This window comes from Lichenostomus cassidix, chromosome 4 (genome assembly GCF_008360975.1).
Source record: "Lichenostomus cassidix isolate B80296 chromosome 4, HeHo_3.0, whole genome shotgun sequence".
NCBI classification, from domain to species: domain Eukaryota; kingdom Metazoa; phylum Chordata; class Aves; order Passeriformes; family Meliphagidae; genus Lichenostomus; species Lichenostomus cassidix.
In genome coordinates this window covers 5,695,009-5,710,166 of record NC_139484.1, presented here as the reverse complement: position 1 = coordinate 5,710,166, position 15,158 = coordinate 5,695,009, and the positions used below count along the sequence as shown (strand labels likewise).

Here is a 15,158-nt window from a genome sequence, read left to right as displayed (position 1 = left end):
TTTGATCAGGCCATTTGATTGAAAGTATAAATAAAATTAATTTATATGCATAATACACGTAACATAACGTGGTGCATTTACTCTTACAGATGGAGGTGAATATTTTATCTATCCCCTGCTTTTTTTTCCTGTTCTGCAGTTAAATTTATCACGAGTCTGCAGGCATGACTTGCTGCTACACATGGACACGAACAATTAAGTTTTCAGTCAGAACTACAGTGAGAGGCTGCGATCCAGCTGCACTCACTAAGCCTTTTGGTAGCTGTATTGATAAGGTAGAAAGAAGTTCATGTGCAAGAAATCTGAAGTGAAGGTGCAAATCTCATGCTTGGCTGGTATTTTGTTATCTAGGAATGCGTTGATCCTGAGTGGCATCAGAGCAGCTTTACTTTCAGAGTGTTTCTGTCTCTTTTAAAACTATCCTAAATCTTTTGGACTCTTATCAGTGCAGGGAACTCAAATTTGTTAATGTTGGGATTCGAGTTACCGTTTGATAAGGTTTTAAGCAATTATTTTAGGAAATGTTCATTAACATTCAAAGCTTTTTTAAAAAAATCATAGACTTGTGCCTAACATTCAATAAAACACATTTTAGTTGCTTTTGATAAATCTGGAAGTTGGAGATGTGCTTTCTAGTTTAAAGCAGCCATAAATGCCTTAAATCATTATGATAAAACTAGAATATTGAAACAACATCAAACTTGTGTTGGGGTTCTTTTCCACATGTCCAAAGTGTCTATGATTCTAAATTAAATTGCATATAAAATAATGAGATATTCAGGGGTTTTTTTCCCAGTTAATCATTAAGCTGCTGTAATTTATTTTGAGCTCAGCATGTTGACTCCTTGTTTGAGTAGCACAAGGGATGGCTATCTAGGTGTATACAGAGCTATAATATTTTAAACATACCGGAGAAAGGAAGCAGACTAAATTTGGCTGTTGTCAGAATGTTGAGTGAAATCTGACATGTTTAAAGATGCTTCCATTGTCTGACCTTTCAGCTGGTAACTTCTGAGCTACTCCTTACCTGTTGAGAGACCCAACATGCAGAGCTCCCACTCAGGCACTGTCAGAATATGGAGCTTTCCATTATTTCATTTCATCAGGGCACTCATGGTACTTTGGGTTTGAGCTTAAACACCTGTGTTAGAAGTTTCCAGGCTTTTTCTGTAGGCTGCAAGACCAGGACGCTGCCCCAGGGGATAGTTCAGAACAGGAATTATCTTTTGATTAACGATATACTGCCCCCAAAGAAATAAAAAACTAATACTGGAGATACAAAGCTATGTTGCTGAAAGAAATACCAGAATGATACAGGAAGAGATTCTTGTATAAGACTTGATTTGTAACTATGGATTGTAAGATCCTGTCTGTCCTCGGTTCTTAAATACATAATTCATGAGTAAGGCTTGAGTAAGTTTTTCAGCCAATAAAAACAACAGTGAAATTGGAATTTAGGGGATTACAAGCACAATAAATTTGATGAACAGTTATAGCTTTTCAGTCTTTTTCTCCTCTAATAGAAGAGGGAGGAAGAAGTTCTTATAACCTAAAAAGTGAAGTAGTTTTATTTCCACTTGAGAGCTTTTATGAGAAGGTGCAGTTAGATACAAAGTTTAGAGTAAGCAAAACTTGGGTGAGATCTATTTTAATAGACATGATAATCTAAAATCTCATCATGTTTAAACAGCAGAAGCCAATGAAGGAAAGCTCCCAAAAATCTGAGGCAAAATTTCCAGTGCTTTTTCACAATGAAGTGTTTGCTTGATAATTTTCCATAGGCTGAAGGAACTGCCATACTGGTTTTGTTAGTTTTCGGTACACATCGATGTTCAGAACTCCTCCGTTCTTGCTCAAAGATTGTTGTACGTTGCATGCATGCTACAGAGAGATAAAATTCTAACAATAAATGTGCTCTGTCCCTGATTATTTTTAAAAAATAAGTCTATAGAGCGTATGGCTTCTTCAGGAAAGCCTCTTCTATGAGATTAGTCGAAGAGATATCAAGTGCAGTGATAACAATTTCCTTAATGGTCAGGAAACTTCAAAATGAGCTGGGAAGAAGGATGTCGGACAGTGAGGAACAGATGAATGAGAAGCTTCAAAAAAGATTGTTGAAATTCACAACCTTTTTTTTGGTGTTTTCCTAGAAACATGGAATGTAAAAAAGTCTTTCATTTCATAAGCTAAAATACTGATTAGACTGGCCAAAAATGAAATTATTTAAATTGTTTTTTACAGTCTCGAATCAATAATTCAACTGTCAAAAATAATTTGAAAATGCAAATCTCACTCAAAATTTTTCTGTAAGGATCAAAAGAAGAGAGGAAAGATGGGGAGAATGGAAAACTATAGGTGGGTTTGTCTTCACATTTAAGACTGGGAGGTTTGAATATTTCCTGAAAGTCTTCAGAAGTCTTTTGAAAAGCTTCAGATGTCAAAATGGAAACACCTGAAGGCCTATTATCAAAATAATAGCCTCCGCAGTCTGTGAACTGGGATAAAGAGAAATGACTCATCTCCAACAATATGGGACTGATGGATTCCACTGGCAGACAGTGACTTGTGTGACATGACTGGATAATAAGGGCTTTTATAAACTCCTTTGCCTCTTTAAGGGCCTAAAAATGAATTTTGAATCACAGGCCAAGATCAGGCACCCAGAGATGGATTCCTTGCTATTTTTAAGAACTCTTGAGACTGCAACTATGGATGGTATCTATGCACACTCTTTGCTTAAGTGGTTAAATATTCTGTCCTCTTTAGTGAACAAGGGAATAGTTATTCCTGTAATTTTTAATATAAGCTTAGAAAATGTAACTGACAGTGATAACCTCGGTGAACCATCCTGGAGACTACAGGTATTCATTAAATAATAATCATTCTTTGTAGTGCATTAGCACAAGGAACCTTAGCAATGGACAGTGAAGCTGTTCTGCCAGTTAGGAAAAAATCCTCCCCTGGCAGAAAAATCTTCCAATTTAAATTCTCAATGTGACACAACAGTTGGATGGAGAAGATGACAGAGCAGGTAAAATGCTATGGGGGTCTTTTTGGTAGTATTTAATATTTAACTCATAACATAGAGATCTTCAAGAGTTTTCTACACATTTTAAAGTATTAGAGTGTGATTAAAGAAAAAGGTATGTGGTCATGGATTTCAAAGAGAAATCCAGCCTGCTGGATTCATTGTGAGATCAAGTAAAATATCAAGCTTTTTTATATTAACTGAGTAAATATTTTATTCAGACTAATTAGAGTATTGTTTTACAAACATTAAAAGGCTTGCTAGAAGCTATGTCATTCATTACTACCATTAAAAATATTGGTATTAGGTCTTTGGAATAATTACAACCAGCAATTCTTCATAACATAAATGGGTAGGATTAAAAATAAGCACATACAAAGCTATTCATCAATTAAATAAATCACCCTGTGCTATGAAAACTCCATGAAAAGATACCTTAGAGATTTAGTTAGTATCAGGGCATTACTTGTTAGAGGAATGGTGATTGTTTGGACACGATGAGAGGGAAATCTTAGAAGTATTGTCTTGATAAGAGTAGAGGCTTGTTTTCTTTTTAAAATACAGGGGAAGTAGCATGGGCACCAAGACACTGTGACTTTTTTTTTTTTGGTGATTTTAATATATCTGTGCAAAAAGCCAAATTTTCCTGTATAATGGCATACAGACAGAGGATGAAATCATGTCTGTCAGGTGTTGTATTCTCCTGACACCCTCCTCACCCCAAAAAATCCTTCCAAACCCACCACCCTCTAACCTTCAAATGTTTCATTTTGTGCCTCTGTTTGGGCTATTTCTTGCCTAAAAGCCTGGTGGGTTTGGAAAGCAGGGGTGCGAGTCTTTTTTGCCAAGAGTGTCGGAGGTAAGCAGGTCCAGCTGTCGGCACTGAAGTGATGTCCAGCAGCCTCCAAGTCTCCAGAGACTACACCAGCTTTAAGGAAAGGGATTCACTGGAGATGGAAACCATCTTGGTTACCTGAGCAGAGGGAAAACTAAGCTGGAAAGTCAGGGAGCTCACTTTGCTCTGGCAGGTTACCCTCATTATCACTGCAGGGTTAGTAAATTATAAATATCTACCCATTAGAAGAGGAAAACTCAAACACAAGCTCTGTTATTTCTGCTGGGCTTGCTATTATTTTATTATCTCTAATCCTGTAAACAGTAATATTTCAAATGTAAAATATGTTCATGGTGCATGTAACTTTGCAAAGCAGGATGTGCTGCTACATATAAACAGCATTTCATGAGCAATTCCAGCTTTTCAAGTCTAAGTATGTACTCACTGCACGCAGCCTCTATACTGAAAGAGGCCAAAATTTAAGTAGGAAGTGCGTCACTTCCCCATATCCATTTTCCAGCTCTGTTGTAAGAGGAATGAAAGAAGGAAAGACAGCTGCATAGCGTGGAAGGCCTGTGGTGTGCTGATGGAGGGAGCAGGGCTGTGGGGAGTGCTGGTGGAGTGTGTGCCCTGGGAAAGGGTCTGCCATGGACTGTGTGGTCTCTGAAAAGTCTGCAGAGTCACCTATATATGTCTAAAGAGGGATATAAATAGAAAAGCAGGTTGGGTAGTATGTGCAGGTTTTATTTGGAAATAAACCCCAAAACAGACTGAGAACAAAAAAAGCTTTTCAGTGCCTTGAGCCTGATGCTGGCCAAGTTCCAGATAAATCCCTACTGCTGGCTGAAATTAGAGCTGTGTCAGTCTGTGCTGAGTTGTGTCTGGTAGACCTGGATGGCTCTTCTGAGAGCTACAGGTCATCCAGATTTGGGAATGTCCATCTTATTTTGCTTGGCCTCATTCCTGACATTAATGGCTAAGAGATAGGATGATGTAAGAGTCATTTTGAGACACTAGGCAATCTGGAAAGCTGCCTGTGAGCTTACCTTTTCCAGTCAGAAAATCCTTTGTTTGGCAATGGTACATGTGGACTTTCTTTAACATTTCACGATTAATAATATTGACTTAAAATATGTAGTGAGGAGGAGTTACTGACTCTTGCTTTCCATAAATATATAATGCATTTTTAATTTACACATTTACATGAAGATAAAAAAAACCCACCTTCTTTCTTTTTTTTTTCTTTTTTTAATAAAAAGGACCTTTATTGATGCCTGATAATCTAAATTACCAGAAAAAAAAAAGGTCATAAAAATTCACTTACATGATGCAAAATATGAAAAAAACATTCCAGGAAATACAACTTATTTCTCTGAGAATCTGGAACTACAAAATCTATCTTAAAAATATACAACTTTCAGAATAGGTGGAAGTCTGAGGGGCAAATCAAGACTCTAGCTCCTGCAAAGATTGATTTTAGGCTGCATTTGTCTTCATGTCTTCTGTAATGTACCTGAATTCACTGCCACATAATCAGGGTGATTTGAGTTTTGAGTGCTGCAAAAAATGCGTAAAACCTCCGTATCTTTGCTTACTTTACATTTCCAGTTTCTCTTGTGACAAGAAGACATAACTACATAAAATGTCATCCTGGCAGAACACAAGCCTACCGTTGTGTGATGGGATCACAGTCAGCAGTCTTGGCTCCACACTTTTGAATCTGAATGTGCACAGATCAAAAATACAGGTTTATTAGGAATCATCAATGCCAGTTTATGCAAAGAGCAGACAGTTCCTTTATGGAGGAGTCTGCTTGCTAGTCTGTTACACAGCTGGGGACAGCTGAAGAACAAGTAGAAGACAAATTAGGAAGTTTGATTCTTGAAGTGACTGGAGATATCCCAGCAGAAATATTCTCCATATCTCAGGCCATTAACAAGACAGTGCAAAGCACATTCTTCTGAGAAGCATGGCTCCTGAAGAGAGCTTCCACGTCTCCTGGAAGGAAAATGCTACTCTGGAGATCTGTGTTGCTTGGGTGGAAGCAGAAGGGTCCTGCCAGCTCTCAGCTCAGCAGAGTTGGCCTCTGCATGGTGCTTCATCCATTCACCCTACTCAAAAACCATCTTGCCCCCACACTGCAGGAATTGGGTGTTCAACATCCATTTAATTTCATTGCATCCTAATGTCTAATTACATCCTAATGACCTAATTACATTTGTACTCTTGTACAACTTTTACTTTGTGTTTATCCATCTCTGGCTGTGAGTTGTTCTGTTCATCTGGCTCCTAAATTATCTGTTGGCAATATGAAATGATGTAGGCACTAGGTGTTCTTCTCTCCATGGTGTATAAAGGAGTTATGTAGAAATGGCTCTTTTGTAGATGTTACACTAAATACTGATAGTTGCCCCCTTTTTTTCTAGTTTTTTATTTTATATATATGTTAGCTCCCTGCAAGATATTCCTTGGGAGTTCTTTAATATAACATGTGGAATTAACTTTTTCCTACTATAGAAATGGCATAAAAAATATTAGAAATACTTAATGCTGTCAATGATAAGAGTAAAGAGTTAGGAGAGAAGAGGAAAAATACTAAAAGCTCTTCCACCTCCTGTTCTGCCAATCCATCAGTATATCCTATATTACACTTACAGTTCTTTGTCCAAATTCCAGGAGATGTAACTTCCATCAAAGATTTTTTTCCATAATCCAGAAGAACTCATTTAAGAGAAAATTTCTTCTTTTTTAACTTTCTTTTCACTGTACTACTAGCTGTACTTCCAGAGTATGACTCACAATGAAGTAATAATTTTCTTTCCAATTCTCCTCTCCACAAAAATCCATCATTGTATTGAATTCTGAGTATTTCCTTAGGTTTTTACTTCTCTGTGGTTTAGATATGAAGACAAATTTTCCAGATGTGTTAAGGTATTCTGTGATGTTTTGCCATGAAAATAATCCATAAGGTTTACCATGAGGATGTTCCCAAGATAAGGGAAAATCCTTGTGGAATGCCTAAAGAGCAGATTATATTGTGTATGGTTGATATGCATCTTCATTCCTTGCTAGATCAATACTTTCTATCCATTACTTACTGAATGAACCTCGATCAGCTGGAAAAATATTCTGAGCTCTCACTGAATTCCCAGGCAATCAGACTGCTTTCTAAAATCTGCATTTTTGCTAAATCTTTGGTGTTCACAGAACATGCAGACCTCATGTCTACTGAGTGCTTCACACAGCTCCCAGCTCCTTTTTCCGTGTATGTTTTTTAATGAAAAAAGGCGTGAATTCTGAAGCTGGCGCTGTGAGAGTTCCTGTTATATGAAAAGCCCCTTCATTAAAGACAATATTTAATTTTTATTGTAAACCTTCATCTTGCAAGGATATTTTTCCTGTTACTTCTCGGAATACTTTGTGTGTTGTAAGAGGCAAATTGATTCACTCCTGGGTAAATATTTTTAATTTCTACAGAATTGGTACTATTGATGACAACTCTGAAAGTTCATCAATAGTCTGATGATAATACTACCCAATACCACTACATTATCTGTCAAACAAAACATTGTTCACATCATGAGGCCAGAGAGAAGACTTAGAAAAATACAGATTTTTTTCCTTTTAAATAGATTTAATCTTCAGTTCCTTATTTCATTGTTGTGTTTCCAAAGGTGGAGGAGGTAACACAGTAACACATACAGTTGTATTTGCCCAATAGTGTAAATTCATAAACTTGTTCCCTTAGAAAAGTCAGATATAATGTCTAGACTAGAAGTTAAAACTGATTTTATGTGATAAAATTAAGGCACTTGACCTGAACTTTGCCACTTGACCTAACTAACCTTTTGAATAATCCCTGAAAAAACAGTGGTTCTGTAACATATTCTGTATAAAAGCACAAATGCATAAGGTATAATACATCCAGTTTCCATGTGTTGTCCAGCATCTTGTGAACATTTTATTGTTGTATGTCTGGAAACTTTGAAAGAAAGAAAAATTCAATCTACTTCTGAACATTGGGGTCCTAAACACTTAATGAGGTTGTGAGATCATCTGCAATCAAACAACTAATCCTTTGAAAAGTTATTTGTTTTCCTTGGACACAATAAATGAGTTTTTCAGACCTAGCAGATTTTCAAGTGAACTAAGACAAAGGGCTAAGTGCACAAAACCAGAGATGCCTACATTGGAGTTTATGGGATAATGATCATTCTTCAAGTCTGATAGAACATTTATGGAGTTCCCATAATGTTACCATGAGCTCCCATAATGTTACTAATGTCTTTGATAGTTAAAGAAGAAACAGACTAACAGGGGAACTAACCATTTTCTTACAGCAAATAAGTTTTACTTTCTGAATTCCAAGATACTTGGCAAATGACCTATGAAGCTATTGCTAATTATTTAATGGAGTTATCTATAGATTTAATCAGGAAATTAATTAGTGCTATAGCTATATGTTTATGAAATGTAAGATGTCCTCTTCCCTATTCCCATATAGAGGGGAGTATTTACAAATTAATACATGTCTACATGCTTCCAAATAATGTTATATCATTGTAATGTTTTACAGTTTATATCAGCTTCCAAGGAATGCTTCAATGCCTTCATCTGCCTCCTCAAATGAAGGGCAGTCAATGCCTGTTGAGGATGACAGGAAGGAGATATCACCTCCTCCTTCAGAGCCCAAGCCATGGGTCCTTCTGAGAAGAACTGAATGCAGCTTTAATCTGTGAAAGGAAGGTAAAACTAAACTGAACTACTAGTAATCTCTGTTAAATTCCATTGCTTTTACTAGAGAAATTCTCTTCCCAGTCCAGCTGCTCTTATTGAGAGAGATTTGTCATTGAAGAAATTTATCTCATTTTGTCAAATCTGTCTTCTTCCATTTGCAAACTCCTTTTGTTAACATATTCCTTGCCAATCAGTGAGAAGGGTTTTTTCTACTTTTTAAAATGTAACACTGCCCTATATATTTTCACTTAATATCCCACAGACACTTCTGATAAAGTAAAAATGCCACCAAAACCAAATATACAAAACTCCATTTGCACAAGACCACTTCAAACATCTGGAAGCAGAACACCTAATAACAAAACATAAAGAACAGAACATTGATTTTCTGTTATTCAGCGGTTGGCAGAAAGCAGAAAGTTACTTTCTGAATTAATTATCCAATTTTGTTTCCCTCATCCCTACCCCATTTCAGTATAGGTGATTCAAAACTATTGATTTGCATATGCTTGAGCATGAAGTACAATATTGTCTGAAGAACTTGTGTATTAATACTAAGCAAAACCACTCTTCCAGTAAACATTATCATGGCTATTTAGAATAGATACCGAGTAAGTCAAAGAAGTCTTGTATCAAAATTCAGCTTAGGTATTTTCTCATAAACTGTGTAATCTTTAGCGATTGAAGTTGTACTGAATCAATAGGAAGCCTTTATTCCAGCCCAAAGGTCTTTTTGGGACTACTGCCTAACAATCAGTTCCCAACCAGCCAATTGCTTTTTGATGTTTTTTTTGCACCTTAGAAAGTAGCCAATTAAAAGCTGGTTCCTGGAGAAAAAAAGAGGGAAGATAACACCTGCTTAGTAAATGGCATAAAATAGCGCTAAAGTAAGGATGTATTTAAAGTGAGAACGTATGAACACAGATGTGCTTTTCTTTATGTGAATTGCTAATAATGTTTCTAAGACTTTTGGGAAACTTGCTTTTGTTGATGAGTTCATCAAAGAGTTAAAGGAACAAAATCGTGAGAGGGTTTTGCTTCACATCAATCATTCGCTTCAGAATTTGAAGATCACTCTTCCCTTTTAATCAGCACATGGAATATATTCTCTTTTCTTGGAGAGGGCAATTTGTTCATTACTAATTGAAGTAGACTAATTATAAATGATTAGCATTTGAAGAAGGCTTTTAACTGCTGTATAAGACCAGTTCAGTGTGCCTTTCTCTGCACTTCTCATGAGTGTAACTTAAAATACATGATTCAATAAAGACCTCGGTATAAAATAGGATTAAATGTACTTATAAGTCTTTACCAGTCATTTCTGCTGGTCTTTAATCCTAAACCAAATGATGCTAAATATGCAGAATCACAAAAGACAGAAATCAGGTAATTCAGTATAAACATGCTTGCTTTTCTGTAGATATTCCTACTACTTTTCCATGTACCATTTTACTGCAAATACTGTTTCACAAAAAAATATTAAAAACGCCTTAAGCTTTTAGTTCAAAATGGAGAGCAACTCAAGAGGAAATACTGATCCTGTAAATCCAGATGAAGAGTCACAGAAATCTACACTGAAAAGAATTGGACAGATTTTGTAGTTGCTTGGAGTAGCAGTGACAGTATTGACAGGAGCATCAGTGTAGAATAGAACCATTAAAATATAGTATTTACATACCTACATATGTCTAGAACAGAAATAGCAATCACTATCAGGTTTTCCAAGGCTTTATAAGGGAGTATTTTATGAATGGGGTGGAGATTCAGAATAATGGGCAGATGGTTTTAACTCTGCCGTGTGAGAGGTAGAACAGTTAAAATATGGAGATTGAGACGAGAAGTCGTTTGGAGTTCTGCTGCTGAATTACTGGAAATTGCTGAAAAGGGAATTGGATAGGGCTATGATGTACTTAGCGTAAGGAATAAAGATAAATAGATTAAAATAGTGACCTAGCAGTAGAAGAATGACAAGAGTGGTGTGATGTGGATACAACTTTGTAGCAGAAGATCAGTCTTTGTAGCAGCATTTTGAATTAGTGGGGGAAGGCCAAATAACTTGTATTTTCAAATACATATCACAGTGAAATGCCGGTTGATTTGATTTAAAAAATTGGGATTAAAACAAGGTGCCTGTTTTAATTTGTTAGAACTTGAAACACTGATAGCTGGTCACTCATAAAAAGATGTCAGATGTGGAGGCAACAGGGCTGGGATGCTCAGGTAGGGCTGAGAGTTACCTTAAATTTAAATTAGCAAGTAATGGCAGACTGAGACAATTTAAAGGCAAGAGTGAAGGAGACAAAACAAAAATTATTTTGGATTTCCCACCAAGAACTGCAATCAAATCTAGAGGGACCTGTGGAAGGAAGATGATGGCAGAAAATTACCATAGCACACATTCAGAGGAGCCAAAAGGGAACTGCTTTCAAGAGGAACTTAGCTGTACTGGAGGGAGCTGGCAGTTCAAGGCAGGACACAGAGTGCTATTTCTGAGTGTAAGGAGATTAAACAGAGAGGAGAAATGGTAGTTAAAAAGGCAGGGGGGTAGGACAAGTGCGTTTGTGCTGTGACGTGAGGAGATGGGAAAGTAAGGCAAAGATTAAAAGAGGGAATAAGAGCAGAGACTAGCAAAATCTGAAGTTATTGTTCCAGTTTTGCCATAGGTAAAATGAAAGTAAGTAGCAGGGTGGAAAGACAAAAGATTGTGATGAAAGCAAATGGAGAGGGCTGAAAGAAGTTCTAAAAATATGCCACAGATGTTTCTTGAATCACCAGACGGTGATCTTTCTGCCTACTGAGGATGATGAAAGTAGGCAGGTCCAGATATTACAGGACAGACTGAATCATTCCATACTGCTCTGATCCAGGCTGCCTTGTTTTCTGGCTAAGGCATTGTGGAGGGAAGTTTGGGATTGAATTCCTTGCAATTAGGCTCAGGTGGATGTGAACATACATGTTTCTGCATGAGGCCATGTTGTTGTTTGACCCTGGCCAAACACCCCAGGAACCCACAACAGCAACTCACTTGCTCTCCCCTGCCATAGCTGGGCAGAGGAGAGAAAATAATTAAACAAGGGGTCATGAGTTGAGATTAGGACTGGGAGGAAACACTCCAAGGGCAAACCAGGCTCAACTTAGAGTTACAAAGTGAATTTTTCACTAACAGAGACAGAGGAGGAAAATGACAAGTAAAATAAACCCTTAAAACATCATTCTTCTCCCAACTGCTCCCTTTTTCCCATCAACAGCACAGTGGGACAGGGCTTGGGGGTTTGGGTAGCTCATCACTGAGATCTTCTTCCACTGTTGAGTGGGAGGAATCCTTCCCCTGTGTTGCCATGGGGTCCTTCCCACGTGAGACAGTTCTCTGTGAACTTCTCCAATGTGGGTCCATCTCACGAGCAGCAGTGTCCCAAAGCTGCTACAAACTTGAGCTCCTCCCAAGGTTAGACAGTCCTCCCAAAACTGCTGCTGCCTGGGGTCCCAAGCCCATGTCAGCTGGCATTGAAACAGGGTGAAATTGGGACAATTAAATGTAGAAATAAAGCTTCAAATCAAAATCAGAAATTCAGTGTTTGCAAACTCTTATCGTTCAAAGAGACAATGAGCAGAAACCATTTGGATCACATAGCTGAAGTCAGATATTCAAAGTCACATATATTTCAGAAGTCTGAGTCCTTTTACAAATTGTTTTTAAGCTTTGCTTTCATCCCTTTTTTCAGAATTGATCTGCCATTATTTTGTGCTCCTATCAATGTTTGGTAACTGTAGGGATGTTGATGTTCCAAACAAGAAGATGGCTGTGGATATCATTTATTTCTGTCTCCCTTGTAGAAAATGCAGGTATAGCATATCAAGAGTAATGAGATCATTTGCATCATTATAGAGATAGTAGTATGTTTCAGCTCTGTTATCTACCAGTGTTGAGATCTTTTGCACAGGCAGGATCTGCACAAACTAAAACCAACTGTAGGAAATGAGTTATAAAACCTCTCCCTTCAATATAACTCAGAAAACAGCTGAAGTGTAGCATGGCAAAGTGACCTACAAGTAGCTTGCATAGCTTATACTGCAAGTATTCTAACAAACTCATCAAACCAGTATATAACTACTAAGTGTTTAAACATCCTTGCTATCATACAAAACTTTTAAAGAGTCTGTATTTTTTTTAATATGCCAGGGGATTCTTTCAAATGTATTTACCATAGTTATTATTTTTTCCCTCTATGTCCAATTTTTTTTTTTGCAAATTTAAGCTCGGAAATGTTTACCTGTATAAAAATTCCTTACATTCCTTCCCCTCTCTTAATTTCTCTGTTCCTCTTTTCTATCTCATATCAGAAGCAAAGTGTAAGTGCATTTGCAGATTTCTCTTTTTTCTCTCCAGCTTTTCTCCACCAGCAGGCCTTTGATTTGAAATTGTAAGGCACTTAAATCTTCTGCCAGCATTCTTATAAACAGATTCAACTTGTCCTTTTGTCGATGCTTCAGCATGTAGCCAATTCCCTCTCTTTTCCTGCAGTTTAGAAGACCTCAGATAATTCTTCCTCTGTTCTCTCACAAATATATGAAATTCTAAGTAGTCATCTAGCTTCACATTCATGAGGCAATTTCATCACCACCAAATTGCAGACTTGGCAAAACATTGTCCATCTGCCTTTGAAATTATTTAAGAAAGGATTGAATTTCAGAGATGCTGGTACATACAATTTAATCTACTACATGGCTGCTGGTACTTTTACAGAATAGCCTTGTTCTTTTGCATATCCCAGCACAGAATGCTTAAACTGTTGTTGAGCTTAGTTAAAGTTTCCATTCAATTCCCCAGTGCTTCACATTTTATTCGATAAAAGACAAGGTCACTGGGATTCATAGAATTTGGCCTAAAACTGCTGATTGCAGGAAACAATGCAGTTCTGTATAGATCTTTAGAAAGGACTGATCTGATGTCAGTGTGCACTCTAATGTGGCTTGGCTGCGATTTTAGGCTGCTGAAGTGGTGAATGCTTTCACTTGTGTTCCAAACCCTTAGTTAATGCCTTTGCAGATAGGTTATCTAGGAATGGTGTAATATATTAATCCCTCAGGTTTAGTTAGATAAACACCTCCTAAGCTTTAAGCAGCTGCCGCCTCAGATTCTTCAGTCTGAATCTGGTCAGATCATGGGGAATCCATTTTTCCCCCTTTTCCTCTTCATTTTAGGACTTTCAGCCTGCACACTGCAAGCACACACAAAAGAATGCAAGCAGCTGCTGTTACAGAGACATGTCTGGTAAGCAGCAATGTGTGATTCACAGTGGCACGGCCTGATGGTGGAATTCTTTAAAAAAAAAATTATTTATCCTATCTCTTTAACCACAATTTAAATGTAGAATAAGCAAAAATTCTGACTCACTGTCGTGTCTCAGCGGTCACTGTCCCTCAAACAGTGGTGGTCCACATATTTCAGTGTTAACTTCCAAGCACACTAAATCTGCTGCAGTCGGGAAAGGTATTAAACACTAAAAAAAGAAGCACACTGACTAAGTTGCTGGCTCTCTCAGTCTGAACAAGCTCATACATCTTTTGCCCTCGATAGCTTGCAGACTCTGACGTAAGAGGGGAAGAGTGGCCATGTACTTGGAGAGAAGGCATTTTCATTATGTCAAAAATAAATGGCTGAAAACTGAAGTGTGGCTAGTGCTGAGAGCACTTCCTTGGCAGGAGCTGATGCCACTCGGAATAGCAAAGCCTTTGAGATATTTCAGTAGTCCTGTATTATTTATTTTGATCATATAAATGTTTATTATCTGTCTCTAAAAATAGATTAAGTGAATTTGAGAATGCTGCAATGTGAATAAATGGCGAGTCGATGAAAACTCTTTTGGCGATGTATCTAAGCCACAACCAACCCCACACAATTTTGTTATATAAAGACTTTGAGGAGCAGAGGGGATTTAATGCCTGTAGGCTTATTGGCTCTGTGCACATTTGTTATGACCCTTTTGTTAGTGAAATAACCCAGAAAAGAGATAGGAATCAATGCAGCGCTGTAGGCAGTGTAAACCAACTTGTGTATGTTTCGAATATAGTTGTTAAGATCTTATCTTGTCATGCTTGCCCAAATGATAACAAATCCCAAATACATTTGAGCCATGGAGCTGCTCTAAACCATGCTGTAGACATGGATATTTTGAGCAATAATCCAGAAATTTGTAGCAACAAACTTTGCTTTCTCTTTTTTGCCAACAGTAGCTGACTGTTTGCTGCTGCAAGCTGAACTCAAAGATGCTGATGTGTGTAACTGTAGTGATGGGTTTATGGCAAGTATTTGAAGCTGAATGTTTCTTTTTTTTTTTTTTTTTTTTCAGTCCTATGACCTATATTTCTGTTAGTTGTGGAAAAGCCTTCTAGTGGTTATGAAATTCTTGTGATTTTTCAGCTATTCTGAAATCTAATTCCTCATTTGTGTCCTGTGCAGTAGGATAGTACTAACAAAAACATATTTTAGTGTAGTGTTCTAAATACCACTGAATATTTGAATTGTGATCCCTTATTGAATTGTGCCCTTTATTTGAT

At 37.3% G+C, this 15,158-nt stretch overlaps 1 long non-coding RNA gene across 1 annotated transcript in view; it reads left to right on the top strand.

Moving 5' to 3' along the window:
* LOC146437730 (uncharacterized) overlaps nt 1-14,902 on the top strand; it is a 63,632-nt gene extending 48,730 nt beyond the window's left edge. The window contains exons 4-5 of the long non-coding RNA XR_014851962.1: nt 8,440-8,609; nt 14,832-14,902. This is a non-coding gene — a long non-coding RNA (uncharacterized LOC146437730). The remainder of the gene's footprint in view (nt 1-8,439; nt 8,610-14,831) is intronic.
* Nucleotides 14,903-15,158: the final 256 nt, after the last annotated feature.